Genomic DNA, 13,192 nt, shown 5'->3' with positions numbered 1-13,192 from the left:
ATATATTGTTTACCAGCGTGCAAAAGCATTTTGGTCAGCATTTTCCAGAAAAAAAATTATTCGTGATGGAATTGAAGCGTGATAGTGCGATTTCTTTAAATTTGGCTGGAAAACCTCAAGTGGCTATCGTTAGAGCACTCCAGCATTTAAATGTGAATAAATCTTTTATGTCTCTTACCATCGCTCGTTGCCGTGATAACATCAGCAGAAGTGGTTCGAAATGTAAAGAAGCGACTTGATCGAAACCCTCGTCGCAGTGACCGAAAAATGGCTCGTGAGCTGAACATATCGCAAATATTCCATTCGGCAAATATTGAAAAATGAGTCCATTGAAATTCCAAAAAATGCAAGAACTTACACCGCAAGAGAATGAAAATAGACTCAAAAGAGGTAAAGAGTTGCTTCGCTTAGCCGAAAGTGGTGAACTGCCGAATTTTGTTTTTCTCCGATGAGAAAACAATTGTTGCCCAGCAGTTTGAGAAGGATAAAAATGATCGTGTTTACTTACCAAAGAGGTCAGCTGAAAATTTGCACCTACGGTTGGCCACCAGAACTCAAGCGCCGGCCACGGTGATGGTGTAAGCCGCCACAACGGTCGATAGTCGCTCTGCGCTCGTATTAATCGATCGTGGCATCAGAATAAATGCCGAATATTATCACGAAAATATTCTGAAGGGTGTATTAAAGCCTTGGGCACGCAAACATTATGGCCGCAGACTTTGTACATTCCAACAGAATTCAGCACCATTGCACTCAGCACGCACCACCCAAGAATGAGTACACAAGGAGGTTCCTCGCACAATGGCCACCAAAATCTCCGGATACCAATCCGTTGGACTATTGTGTCTAGAGTATTTTGGAAAGCAAGTTTGGCACTAAAAAATACAAAGAGAAAAACACCTCAAGAAAGAGCTTCGCCGGGAATGGGCCAAAATACCGCGGAGCATCATTCGGGCAGCGTATGATGGTTTCATTGGCCGTTGAAAGGCCATAATTCGTGCCTAAGGTGACCAATTCGAATAAATCTAAACTTATTCTAAAATTTGATGCTAATTCCGAAAATTTTATATTCATTCAATAAAGTTTAAAAAAATGTAAAAATTATGGCTTTTGACTTTCTTGCAGTTTTTTCTCACCCTGTATAAAGGTATAGAGGAAAACCCCTAAAATTTAATAGGAGATTCAAATCTGAGGTATAGATTTGATATAAGAAGGTGGTGTGGGGAAAATGTGGAATTATACTTAAAATCTCAAATTTGGTATTAGTGTTGGGAGGTACTTTTCAAAATTCGCACTACAAAAAAAAAAAAAAAAAAAAAAAAAAAAAAAATCGGAAAATACAAAATATTACGAAATTTGGTATTTGGGAAGGGGTAGATCTGTAAGTCTTAAATTAATGTGAATTGAACGTAGTCATCCTATTTATAACTTTACAAACTTGATAAATAATGGTCACTTATTTAATACTCATTCAGCATATGAAGTAGCGGGCACTTGCTAGTTACATATAAACCAAACTAATTATTAAGCAATTCTTCATTTTCTTTTTCATTTTTAGGTCCGATATATTCAAAACACATGTGTTGTAATTTCCCGTCTATAAAATTAACAGGCGAAGGACAGTCTACGGATTCTTTACTACTGCTATTAATGGCTTCTGAATGTTACATTGCTTCCTCTACGGACGACTGTGAAGTATTTTTATGGTAAGATTCAAGATAGAATTATTATTATTTTTTTGAATTTTTTTGAAAAAGAATACTTTGTTTTCTAAGACCCAACAATACATGTCAGTATTGTTGAGGTTTAATATGGCTTTTTGGATACCTTAATTGAGCCAATGGAATATACTTGGTCATAGTTGCAGGCCCATTTATCTTCATATTGAAAAGTGTCTAACACCATTCCCTGGAGTTTTGTGGACTCTATTTTCAATGGCACTCCCAAAATAGTTATATACCTGGGCTCTGAATAACATATCAAAAATCAATATTGTTTTCATACTAAATTGCCACCCTAATATTCAAGCTTAGTGACTATAAGTTAAGCTTCATTGTTCGTTATACTCACTACCGTTTTTTTATACCCTACAACACTATGTGTTGGGGGTATTATAAGTTTGATTGGGCCAAAAATTATGTAACACCACGAAATATTGATTTCCCACATAGGAAAGTATATATGGATCTTCCTAGCTCGCCGAGCTGAGTCGATCTAGCTATGTATGTCCGTCCGTCCGTCTGTCCGTCTGTCCGTCTGTCCGTCTGTCCATGTTAATTTGTAATCACTCTACAGGTCGCAATTATGGTCCGATCTTCACGAAATTTAAAATGGAGGTGGGGCTAGGGTCAGAATAGAACCCTATTTCTTTTGGTGATGATCGCATAATATTTAGGGGTTGAAATGGACCAAAAACTGAAAAAAATCCTGATTTTGCACTTGCTCTACAGGTCGCAATTATAGACCAATCGACGCGGAATTTCGCATGTAGCTAAAGTTTAGGGCTGGCAAGAAGCCTACCCATTTGGGTGGTCATCGGATAATATTTAGCGGGTAAAATAGACCATATCTTTTTTGTTGAAAAAATTCAAAATTTTTCAATAAACCGCGAATATTTTAATTCCCGGCGAAATCACAAAGCCATGACAAGGTTACTTCTGATCTTTACATTGATGTTAACATCCAACAAAACGGCTATATAGCAAAATATGTGCGATATATATGTTTATCAAAGAAGATATGCTTGAAAAATCTCTTATATGTTGAGAACGGCTGAACTGATTTCGACAGTTCTCATTAATTCAGAATGGCCTCTTGGCAGGAAACATAAAACGTCTAAAAAAACCGCATAAAAATATCTCTCTAAAGATGAAAATATTGATTTTGTAAAATTTTCTCATATTTTTTCAATTTTGTCATATTTTTGGCATATTTTCATTTTGAATTAAACATTTGGTAATATTTCTACAGCTAACAAAACTAAGTAGTTAGGATATCAGGATATCATATACAGATCGCATTTATGGCCCGATCCTTACGAAATTTTGCATGGAGATAAGATGAGGGTCAAAATAAAAGCCTATTCTTTTTGGAGATGATCGCCATATATTTAGGGGTTGAAATGGACCAAAAAACTGCAAAATTGTCAGTAGGTCGTAATTATGGGGGTTACCGGACATTGCAAAAGCCAAGCAGTTTTGGATGGCCATCCAAAAATATTCATTATTATAAATTGGAAATGAGCAAATTCGTTTAAGTTGCTATTATTCGAAAATTAGAGAACGAAACCTGATGGTTTTCTTTTATTATTTGTCACAATATCTTGTGGAATTCTTTCGAGTATCTCGCCTATATAACCTGTATCGTTTATTATAGTGTTGTAGGGTATTCAACGGTCGGCCACGCTCGACTGTAGCCTTTGCTTACTTGTTTTTTTTTTGCTTTGATCCCTCTTGGTGTACAAAGAGAAAGTTAATACAAAGTCCTTTCGTTTTCTTCTTATTTTACTGCTGAGTACATCCAATCCACTTGCATGCCTCAAACCCCTGGGTACTTGGGGTCTCTCGGTGACATGGTGATAGTGTGGCCGTTTTGTAATAGTAGTGCGGATATCCGCAATGGCGTTTATTTGTGTATTAACAACAAGAGCAACAAAAAAAAAGTATTACTACAAAGGGTAATGGCAGCACAGGTACACACACACCAACACAGTCATCACAACTCATATTACATTTAACTGTTGGAATTATACACGTACACATGGCTTGGTAGTTCTCAATTTTGTATCGTTAAACTGTAGTCGCATATCTATAAATACATGCATATATTTGAGTGTGTGTGTCTCGGGTGGCAACAATGGTTAGGCACAGTGGGACTATTAAGTGTATGAAAATTATATTTCTTCGGTTTTTCGTTTAAACGTAAATCTACCAAAATACTGACTTAAACTGAGAATTGTTATAGCTAATACTAATACTAATTTTTTTGCGGATCAATTGGGAAAAATGCACATTTACGCATTCACGTGAGCCGTCAATCATGGTGGTATGTCGGGCTTAATCTTGGTATCGACTAAAAACCCACCTGCCGACCTCTGGGAGTTATTACCACCTCGGCACCACTTTCGTATTCCTTCGCGGTGGCTATCAGGCTTCGTAGGCCTTCTTCTTATAGCTTGCGTCCAAGCTCCTCTATTCATTTCGAAGTCTTAGGAGGTTGTCTAAGTCCCTCTTTTTTGTTTTTAATAAGTGCTCGCAGAATTTGGAAATTGCATGCCAATTTTCTTCGGCTTCTATCATTTTCGCAACTATGTTCGTCACTGTGATTGCATCTGCTTGCAGTTCTACCTCTGAGCGTAGGTTTGTCCATCGACCGGATGAGAAGAATGTATGTTCTGCATCTTCTAAAATTTCTTCGTCTTCATACAAGCAACAAGGGAAATCATTCTTTCAGAGCTTAAACAGATATTAACGGAAATACCCATGTCCGGAGAGCATCTTTGTTATGTAATAGTTTACATTGCCGTGCTTCCGTTTTGTCCATGCTTCGTGCATCGTGATAGTTGTAGCCTTCTCGGCTGCATGGCTCAACTGCGATGAAAACGTCAGTTTATTGTCGAGTCTTATACCGAGGTGCGTTATGGCTTGTGCTGTTCACGTGCATGTCGATTTCTACTGGAATATGTTGTCTGGTCAATAATACCAGCTCTGTTTTGTGCATGGCTGGCTCTAATCCATGCGATATTAGCCATGCTCTGGTGCGGATCATGACTTGATTAAGCTTACTTTGGGCAACATCACTGCAATATCATCTGCGTATCCCACTAAAAATGTGCTCTCGTGCATATCCAGGTTTAGTATTCCATCGTAACTAATATTCCATAGGTCGGGGCCTATGATGGAGCCCTGCGCAGCTTCTGATGTTATTTGCACCTCTCTGGTGCCATCGCGTGTACTTTATACTCAGGGATCTCATAAGATACTCAGGGATTTGAAAGTTAGATTCCATGGCGTGTATGATATCTGTCCACCTCAGGCTATTGAAAGCGTTTTTTACATCAAGTGTGGCTAGCTGAGCAGCGGAAAACACGTCAACTACTTCCTTGATAGCACCGATTGTTGACTTTCCACTTCTGGAGCCATGTTGCTTCTCAGATAATCCTCCTTATAAGTGTACATCATCGTCTATTCTTGTCCTTCATAGTCTCTCGAATAGTTTTCTAGCTGTATTTAGCATGTACAGTGGTGCCGGTGCTGTTGGATCTCCTTTACCTTTACTAATGAGCACAAGCTGCTGTTCTTTCCAAGGCGCTGGGAAGATTCCCTCCGCTAAGCAGTAATTGTACATGTTGAACAATGTGTGAACTTCCGGCGGAACACCATCTTGCCCTGGGGCAATATTGTTTTTTAATCTTGCAGTTCTTCTGTAGTAAAAGCCGTGGGAGCTTCTGTGAATTCTGCAAAAGGCTCATCGGTTCTTATTTCGTGTGCAGGAAACGTAGTATTTACGATGTTTGCCATTTGATCTTCATTAATTCGATATGCTGGTGCTTGAGCTCCCAGTTTCTTCATGGATCTCTATATATGTCCTCTCTTAGTTCTTCCCATTTGCTTCTTTTGCCTTTTTTAATCGCAGTTTGAAGTGCCTTTTTTGCTTCCTTGTAATACGTATGTTCTAATATTAATATTAATAGTAATCCTAATACTAATACTAGTCAGTCGTAGGTCAGGCGCGTAATGGACAATATCGGTCCACTCCATCAAGTACCTTCCCCACAAAGAGTCAAGAGTCTGTGGTAAACTATGCGGCTCCGGAATGGTCCGCCAACGTCAGTGCTACGCAGTAGAAAAATGTTCAGTCCTGCCAGAATGCCGCCCTTAGAACTGTAACAGGGTGCCTTCTCATGACACCTGTCGATTACCTACATGAGGAGGCGATGCTCTTACCGGTGCGACAGCATAACAAAATGCTATCAATGCAATACCTGCTTGGGTGTTATAGACAAAGCCATCCGAATCACCATCTTGTGGATAGGCAACCTCCGCCCAGGCACGTTAGGAAAGACCTTCATGATCTAGAGAGAGAGGTACAGAGGTATAAGAGAGAGCCTCTAGATCAACAGGCCTATCAAGCGGGACTGAATAGTATTCACTCTAATGGGGTCTCAGAAGCCATTGAAGGATATAGAGTGTATACTGTGCTAGGAGACCATCCCCCTCCCGTCGCAGCTGAAGAACGAGAGCTAGTTTTGGCTCAATTACGATCCAGATGGTGCAGCCGCCTAAATTCCTACTGGGCCCGTATTAACAGCGACGTGCAGAACATCTGCCCAGCACGTGGCACAGGCCCACATGACACGCTGCACCTATTTCACTGCCCAGCCAAGCCCACTCACCTAACTCCAGTCTCGTTATGGACACAACCCATACAGGTGGCATCACAACCCATACAGGAGACTAAACTTAGAGGCAGAACCTGATTGAATGGAGTCAGAAAATGGAACACAGATGTATGAGCTGCTACAACAACAACAACAACAACAAAGACTCAACATTTTGAATATACATCTGTCGGCAAAATCGTTTTTTTTTTTTTTTTTAATTTCTGAGTTTAAAATATTTTTCATCCCACTGTGCAATATTACAATTGCCACAAACAAAGAGACTACAACCGCATTAACAGCAAACAAAAGCCTTTTAAACATTTCTGAGCTCTATTTGACATGTTCTCCTCGTTGAGCTCAGTTTTGTTGTTGTTGTTGTTGCTGGCACTGTTGTTGGTGTAATAGTAATTGTGGGCCATTCGTTGTAGGTAATAGGCAGCGGATACATTTGCTGCCTCACTATTCATTCCAGCGGAGCTGTATTGGGATATAGTAAATGTTGTCTTTATTTACCTTCGCTCTCTCTCACACTCTCTCCCTCTGTCGCCTATCTCACTCAATGAAAACTTAATTCATTGCGACAGTAAACAGGTCCTTTTTCACTTTTATTTGCTGGCTGGTTTTTTGTTGTTGTTTTGTTTTCGTATTTGTTTGTCTGGGCCTCTGCTTTTCTGGGCCAAATAAAAGAGAGAAAATGAAGTGCATAAAAGGACGATTTTAAAGTGTTAAATAAAGTATGCTGGGAGGGTATTTTTTTCTCATTGCAAAAAATGGAGTGCTTCAAAGTACATATTTATAAATGTTAAACAATTACAGGAATTTTGTATTGTTTTTATTATTCAGACAACTGATAAAGTGTAAATTAAATTTTGTGGATTAAATTTGGAATTTGTATTAAAACTATGAATGGCATTGACATTGAATTCATAAAAAATTGGGTGGAAAAATTAAAAATAAAAATTAACAATTTAGAAAATGACAGTCGGTTTGATGACAGACAAATACCTTCAGTTTGTGACTATAAGAGCATATGTGACTATCAGTACACCACCAAATGAAAGTACTTTCTCATTTTTTAATGGGTAATAATTGTTTCTGTAGAAATCAATTTTATGAAGAAGACGTATGTATGGCGAAGGATCCTCTGTGATTGAACTAAACCATAATTTAGACCATTTAGAGTAGTGGATACATATTTCCAATTTTTGCACCTGAAACAAGAGTAATCCGTTTGTTTTTTTTTTTTCATCATAAGTACAATATTGACAGAAATGTAACAATGTCGACTATTTAAAAATCTAATTTTTTAGGGGACTTACCAAAAATTGTGAACCATATATTTTGCATTTTATAAAAGCTATATTTATATTTTAAGGTTGAGATCAGATGGAAGGTGCCGATATATGGGGGTGATAAACGATATTGTGGACCTATATAGACAAATCTATGTCTAGGGATAAAGTACTCACAAATAACTCCTTATATAGAATTTAAGACAATTCCATTTAAAAATATTCCTAAAATCGTCGAAATACCGAATATCGAGGGTGCCGTTATGTGGGGGATATCGACAATATCGTGGACCCATATAGACAATTCTCTTTCAGGGGGTAAAGTGCCACAAGGAACTCCTCGTGTGGATCTTTATACAATTCCATTAGAAAATCTGGCTTAAATCATCAAAATACCGAATATCGGGGGGTGCCGTTATATGGGGGCTATACGATATCGTGGACCTATATAGATAATTCTCTGCCAAGAAGCAGTTCTCTTAGAGAACTGCTTGTGTAGATTTTCATACAATTCCATTGAAAAATGTGGCTAAAATCATCAAAATATCGGATATCGGGGGTACCGTTATATGGGGGCTATACGATATCGTGGACCGATATAGCCCATCTTCGAACTTGGCCCGCCTGCAGACAAAAGAGAGATCTGGGCAAAATTTTAGCTTTCTATATTAATTCGTTTAGCCTGTAGAGTGATTACAACAGACGAATGGAAAGACAGACGCACGGACAGGGCTAAATCGTCTTAGAATTTTACTCTGATCAAGAATATATACACTTTGTTGGGTCTAAACTGATCATTTCGATGAGTAACAAACGAAATGACGAACTTAATATACTCTCCATACTATGTATGGTGGAGGGTATAAAAATTAAATTATCAGAAGATCTTCGGCGAATCACCAAGTATGCTCGAGATATAGTACCTAAAAATATTTGAATTTTTTAAGTTCTTGCGGAAGCTGCAAAAATGTTTTCCATGCATATTGAGTATTTCATTTTCATGTCACATAGTCCTGCAATAGTTTTATCTTGGCTTTTGACCGAAGCCACGATAGATGTATACCCTTAGCTTATGCCAGTATATTAAAATATGTTTTGAATTAAACCATGATTATTTTAAAATATTGATGGAGATATGGACGAATTGTACCAATATTGTCCACTTCTCATATGAAGTAACTGTGATATATACTACAGCGTGCCCGATTTGGTCTATACCGACTATTTCCTTCTATTTATTAAAGATATATGATAATTATTGAAAAATGTTATGATAGAGGTTTAAGATATATTGGACCATAGCATTCCACTAAATCTAATACTGATTAAAATATCTGAATGTGCAAAATTTAAAGAAAAAACATTTTTTTAGGAAAAAATTTTAAAATAGTTTTAATTTTTTTTACGGAGGGGGGTTCGAGAAGGAATGAATTGATAAATTTACATCAGATTTTTGATTAAGAAAAATATGTAGTTATACCAAGTGTGAAAAGAATCACCGACTTGTTTCGCAAGTTATAAGGAACTTGCATTAGTACAAATATTGGGATACGTGAAATTTGAAGAGAATATAATGCTTATTTCGCATTTGGTGAGAGATATAATTATTCAAAATTTTGACTCGTTATTGGGGAGGTACCAGAACGAGTGGTCCGGTATACCATCTTTACACCAGATCTTGTTTTAGTAAAAATGTAAGGAAGTTTGAAATTTTAATAGAATCAGATGCTCACTACGCGTTTTATGATATCATCATAATTTGTTATAAATTTGTACCCCTTGTGGGGGAGGTACTTGACAGAGTGGTCCGATATATTCAATCTTTACGCCAAATCTTCTGTTGATAAAAATATTCAGATCCGCGTAATTGGAAGAGATTCGGACTCTTTTTCACATTTTATAAGATTTATAATTTTTATTATAAGTGACTTTTTCGAGTATTTGTGATTTCGCTGGAATTAAAAAAATATTCACGGCTCAATGGAAATGTTCGTATTTGTTTACATTGTTTTAATTATGGTCTATTTCACCCGCTAAAAATTATTCAATGACCATAGAGATTGGTAGGCTTCTGTCCATTCTTAAACTCCAGCCGCATGCAAAAATTGATCGATTGGTCTTTAATTGTGACCTCTAGAGTAACTGCAATATCAGGATTTTTTCTGTTTTTGGTCCATTTCAACCCATTAATATTCATAAATGCGACCTGTGGCATGATTACAAATTAACATGGACAGTTGAACGGACACACAAAGCTTGGATCGGCTTATCTCAGTGAGTTATGAAGATTCATACATAATATGTCGGGGATCAATATTTCGAAGTGTTACATAATTCCTGGCCCAATCAAACTTATAATACTCCCATAACAATTTTTACTGGATCACTACACTATTTAGCCTGGAGTTCAAGTCTAACGAGAAAAGACACAGAACCCATTTTTATTCTGTTCTATTTTGTTTATACTTTTTTTTTTAAATAATCACAAATCTCAATAACATGAACAGGTCTTGTCTATTTTTAGGCATCGTAATATCTTTGTCAAACTTTATCCAAGAGAAAAATTATGAACTTCCTGGCCAGGAACCATGATTTTTGATACATTTTTTTATGTTTCCTGATAGATTTTTTTTAATAAATTCAATAACGTCCCGGCCCAGGACATTGAATCTTTTAAAATTTGGCAAAAAACGCCCCCAATATTGTGAATATCAAAATTATTTTAACATGATCTTTCTGGACGTCAACCACATTTTTTAAAACTTTTTTTAGGAATAAACCGGCAAAGAAATGTCAAAAGTCGGGCTGTATGTGCTGTACTTGCTTCTAGACTGAATTTGGTTGGATGTACCAAAATTCAGGATGTTGCCAACAAAATGTATTTTTTTTTGCCATAAAATCACAAAAGCACAATATTTAAACGCAATATTTAAAATATTTCCTTTGCGAAGAATTTTACGTTTAGCAAAAAATCAATATCTTAGAATCACATCCAACATTCGCTACTACCCATCCACTTACCTTAGTATCTTCAACATTAATTAGAACACATTTAATAACTTTTTCAAATATCTTTTATTTATATTTGTTTTTAGTTTTTAATCTCCCTTTTGTCATTTGTTTTATCTTAATTTTATTAATTAAAATAGTTTTATCATTATCAGTTATTGTTTAACATTTATATTTAATACTAATCAATTCATCTTTAATTATATCCGTTTATAATCCAGTATTTTTTGTTTATTTCTCGTTCAAGTACATTCTAGATTATGAGAAAATTAAATATGAATAACATTTCTTAAAGATATTTATTTTCAAAACGAAAGGTCAATTATCACTTAACAGGCTAAAGAGCTTTGGTTTTATATTTCATATGTTGATTTACTACTACATTTGATGTGAAAAAATGTTTGTTTTATTTTTTAAAACCATATATACAATGGGTGTATAAAATAAAATATGTTAAAATTAAAGGTACATCTTATTTTTAAAATTCTAAAAGAAAAATATTTATAAAAAAATATAGAAAAAAAAAATATTTGAAAAAATACCCATCACCGCACTGAACTTTAGGATTTAATTGTGAAAATCATGGCATTTACTTTAATGATTGAATGAATTATTTTATGATAGAGCTTTTTGAATTCCGCAAGTATTTATTAAAACTTGCGATTAAAAAACATATTTTTCTCAAAAACTATTGCTGGAATGTCGCTAAGCCCCTCAGTAACAAAGATGATTATCATTTGGTGACTTTCAGCTAGTTTTTACGAACACCCTTTAATAACGCCCAGTTCGAAACATTATTCGTCTTGGTTTATTTCAGTAATAAAAGAATCCTTCCATAAAAATGATTTTTTAGTTCTTCTTGCAATTATTTTCTTCAAGGCTTCTATTTGGAGACCTTTTTTAAGTTGACTATATAAGAACGCCTATCCGGGATGTTTTGAAAAATCGCTTCAGACAGATAGGATAGATAGTCTTTTCTCCAGCTTCCAGTCGCTCGTAAATATTCCCTTAGCGTTAACGGATCTGCATCCTGTTTAAAAACTCTAATCAGGAGTTTCTAATTCAGCCTCCTATCACATGATATCAATAATATCTCAGTTTGTCAATAAGGACTTCCAGCTTAAGTTTATGTACCGTCAATTCGTATCAGTTCGTCTGTTAGGACCCAATGGCCCACCATATCATCTAAGAAGACCCCCTGACTACAAGAACATCTATAAAGATCTTCTAGGCTCCAGGTCATCTATAAAGACTCCCTTTTTAATTCAGCTCCTTACCTCTGAATATCAATTATGACTCCCTGGCTCAGGTTGTCAGTAAGGACTCCCTGCTTCAGTTTGTGTATCCTTTTTTCGTACCAGTTCGTCTTTAAGGGCCCAAAGGCCATCAGATCATTTATGAAGACCCTCTGGTCAATAGAATAATTATGAATTCCCTCTATAAAGGTTACAATTTAAATTAATGGTTACAAGACCGTCTATAAAGACCTTCTGGCCTCCAGCTCGTCGACAATGGCCCTCTGACCTCCCGCCCGTTTATGAAGGCTCCCTCGCACTCCAGTTCGTCTAAAAAGACTCCCTGGCCTTCATATCGTCTAAAAACACCCTCGGCTATAAAGACTCCCTTTCAGCTCATCTATAAAGAATACGTGGCTTCCAGCTCGTCTACAAAGACTCCCTGGCCTTCAGCTCGTCTAAGAAGACTTCCTTGCCCTCAGCTCGTCTATAAAGATTCCACCGCATTCAGACTCCCTGTCCTCCAGATCATGTATGAAGACTCCCTGGGCTTCAGCTTGTCTATGAAAACTCCAGTCCTTTTGTGAAGTCTCCCTGGCCTTCAGCTCCTCATGAATACTCCCTTCGTTACAAGACCCTCTATAAAGACCTTCTGGCCTCCAGCTTGTCGACAATAACCCTCTGGCCACTAGCCCGTTTATGAAGGTTCCCTGGCACTCCAGCCCGTCTATACAGACTCCCTGGGCTTCAGCTCGTCTAAAGAGACCCCTTCAGCTCGTCTATACTGACTACCACTCATCCAGACTCCCTAGCCTCCATATCATCTATGAAGACTCCCTGGGCTTCAGCATGTCTATGAAAACCCCCGTTCGTTTGTGAAGACTCCCTGGCCTTCAGCTCGTGGACAATGACCGTCTATGAAAGCTCCTGCACTCTGCACCCTGGCCTTCAGCTTATCTATAAAGATTTCCTGGCCTTCAGCTTGCCTGTAAAGATTTCTTAATTCAGCTCATTTACAGGCTCAAGAATCCTAAATTCATTTTAATAAGTTCAAGCTGAAGGGCCTCAAAATCTTTTTTTTAATTTTCACCGCTAAGTTCCTAAAGTCCTTCCTAAATGGGCTACGTGTATGACCCTCAAAGCCATTATTTCTAAAAACTTTCAAAATAATCATGATCAAGGACCTTGAAAGCTATAAATAGTATAAGCCCGAGACCCTTAAAATCTTTTTTTAAATCTCCCCGTAAAAACTCTCTCTTTTTAAATGCTCAAAA

At 36.9% G+C, this 13,192-nt stretch overlaps 1 long non-coding RNA gene across 1 annotated transcript in view; it reads left to right on the top strand.

The window, feature by feature from the left end:
- LOC131803042 (uncharacterized) overlaps positions 1-13,192 on the top strand; it is a 71,558-nt gene that overhangs the window by 15,769 nt on the left and 42,597 nt on the right. Inside the window, exon 2 of the long non-coding RNA XR_009342456.1 lies at positions 1,559-1,706. This is a non-coding gene — a long non-coding RNA (uncharacterized LOC131803042). The remainder of the gene's footprint in view (positions 1-1,558; positions 1,707-13,192) is intronic.

The sequence above is a fragment of the Musca domestica genome, unplaced genomic scaffold (assembly GCF_030504385.1).
Source record: "Musca domestica strain aabys unplaced genomic scaffold, Musca_domestica.polishedcontigs.V.1.1 26, whole genome shotgun sequence".
NCBI lineage: Eukaryota > Metazoa > Arthropoda > Insecta > Diptera > Muscidae > Musca > Musca domestica.
Note: the sequence above shows the minus strand (reverse complement) of the source record. Positions and strands in the feature narration are given on the sequence as shown.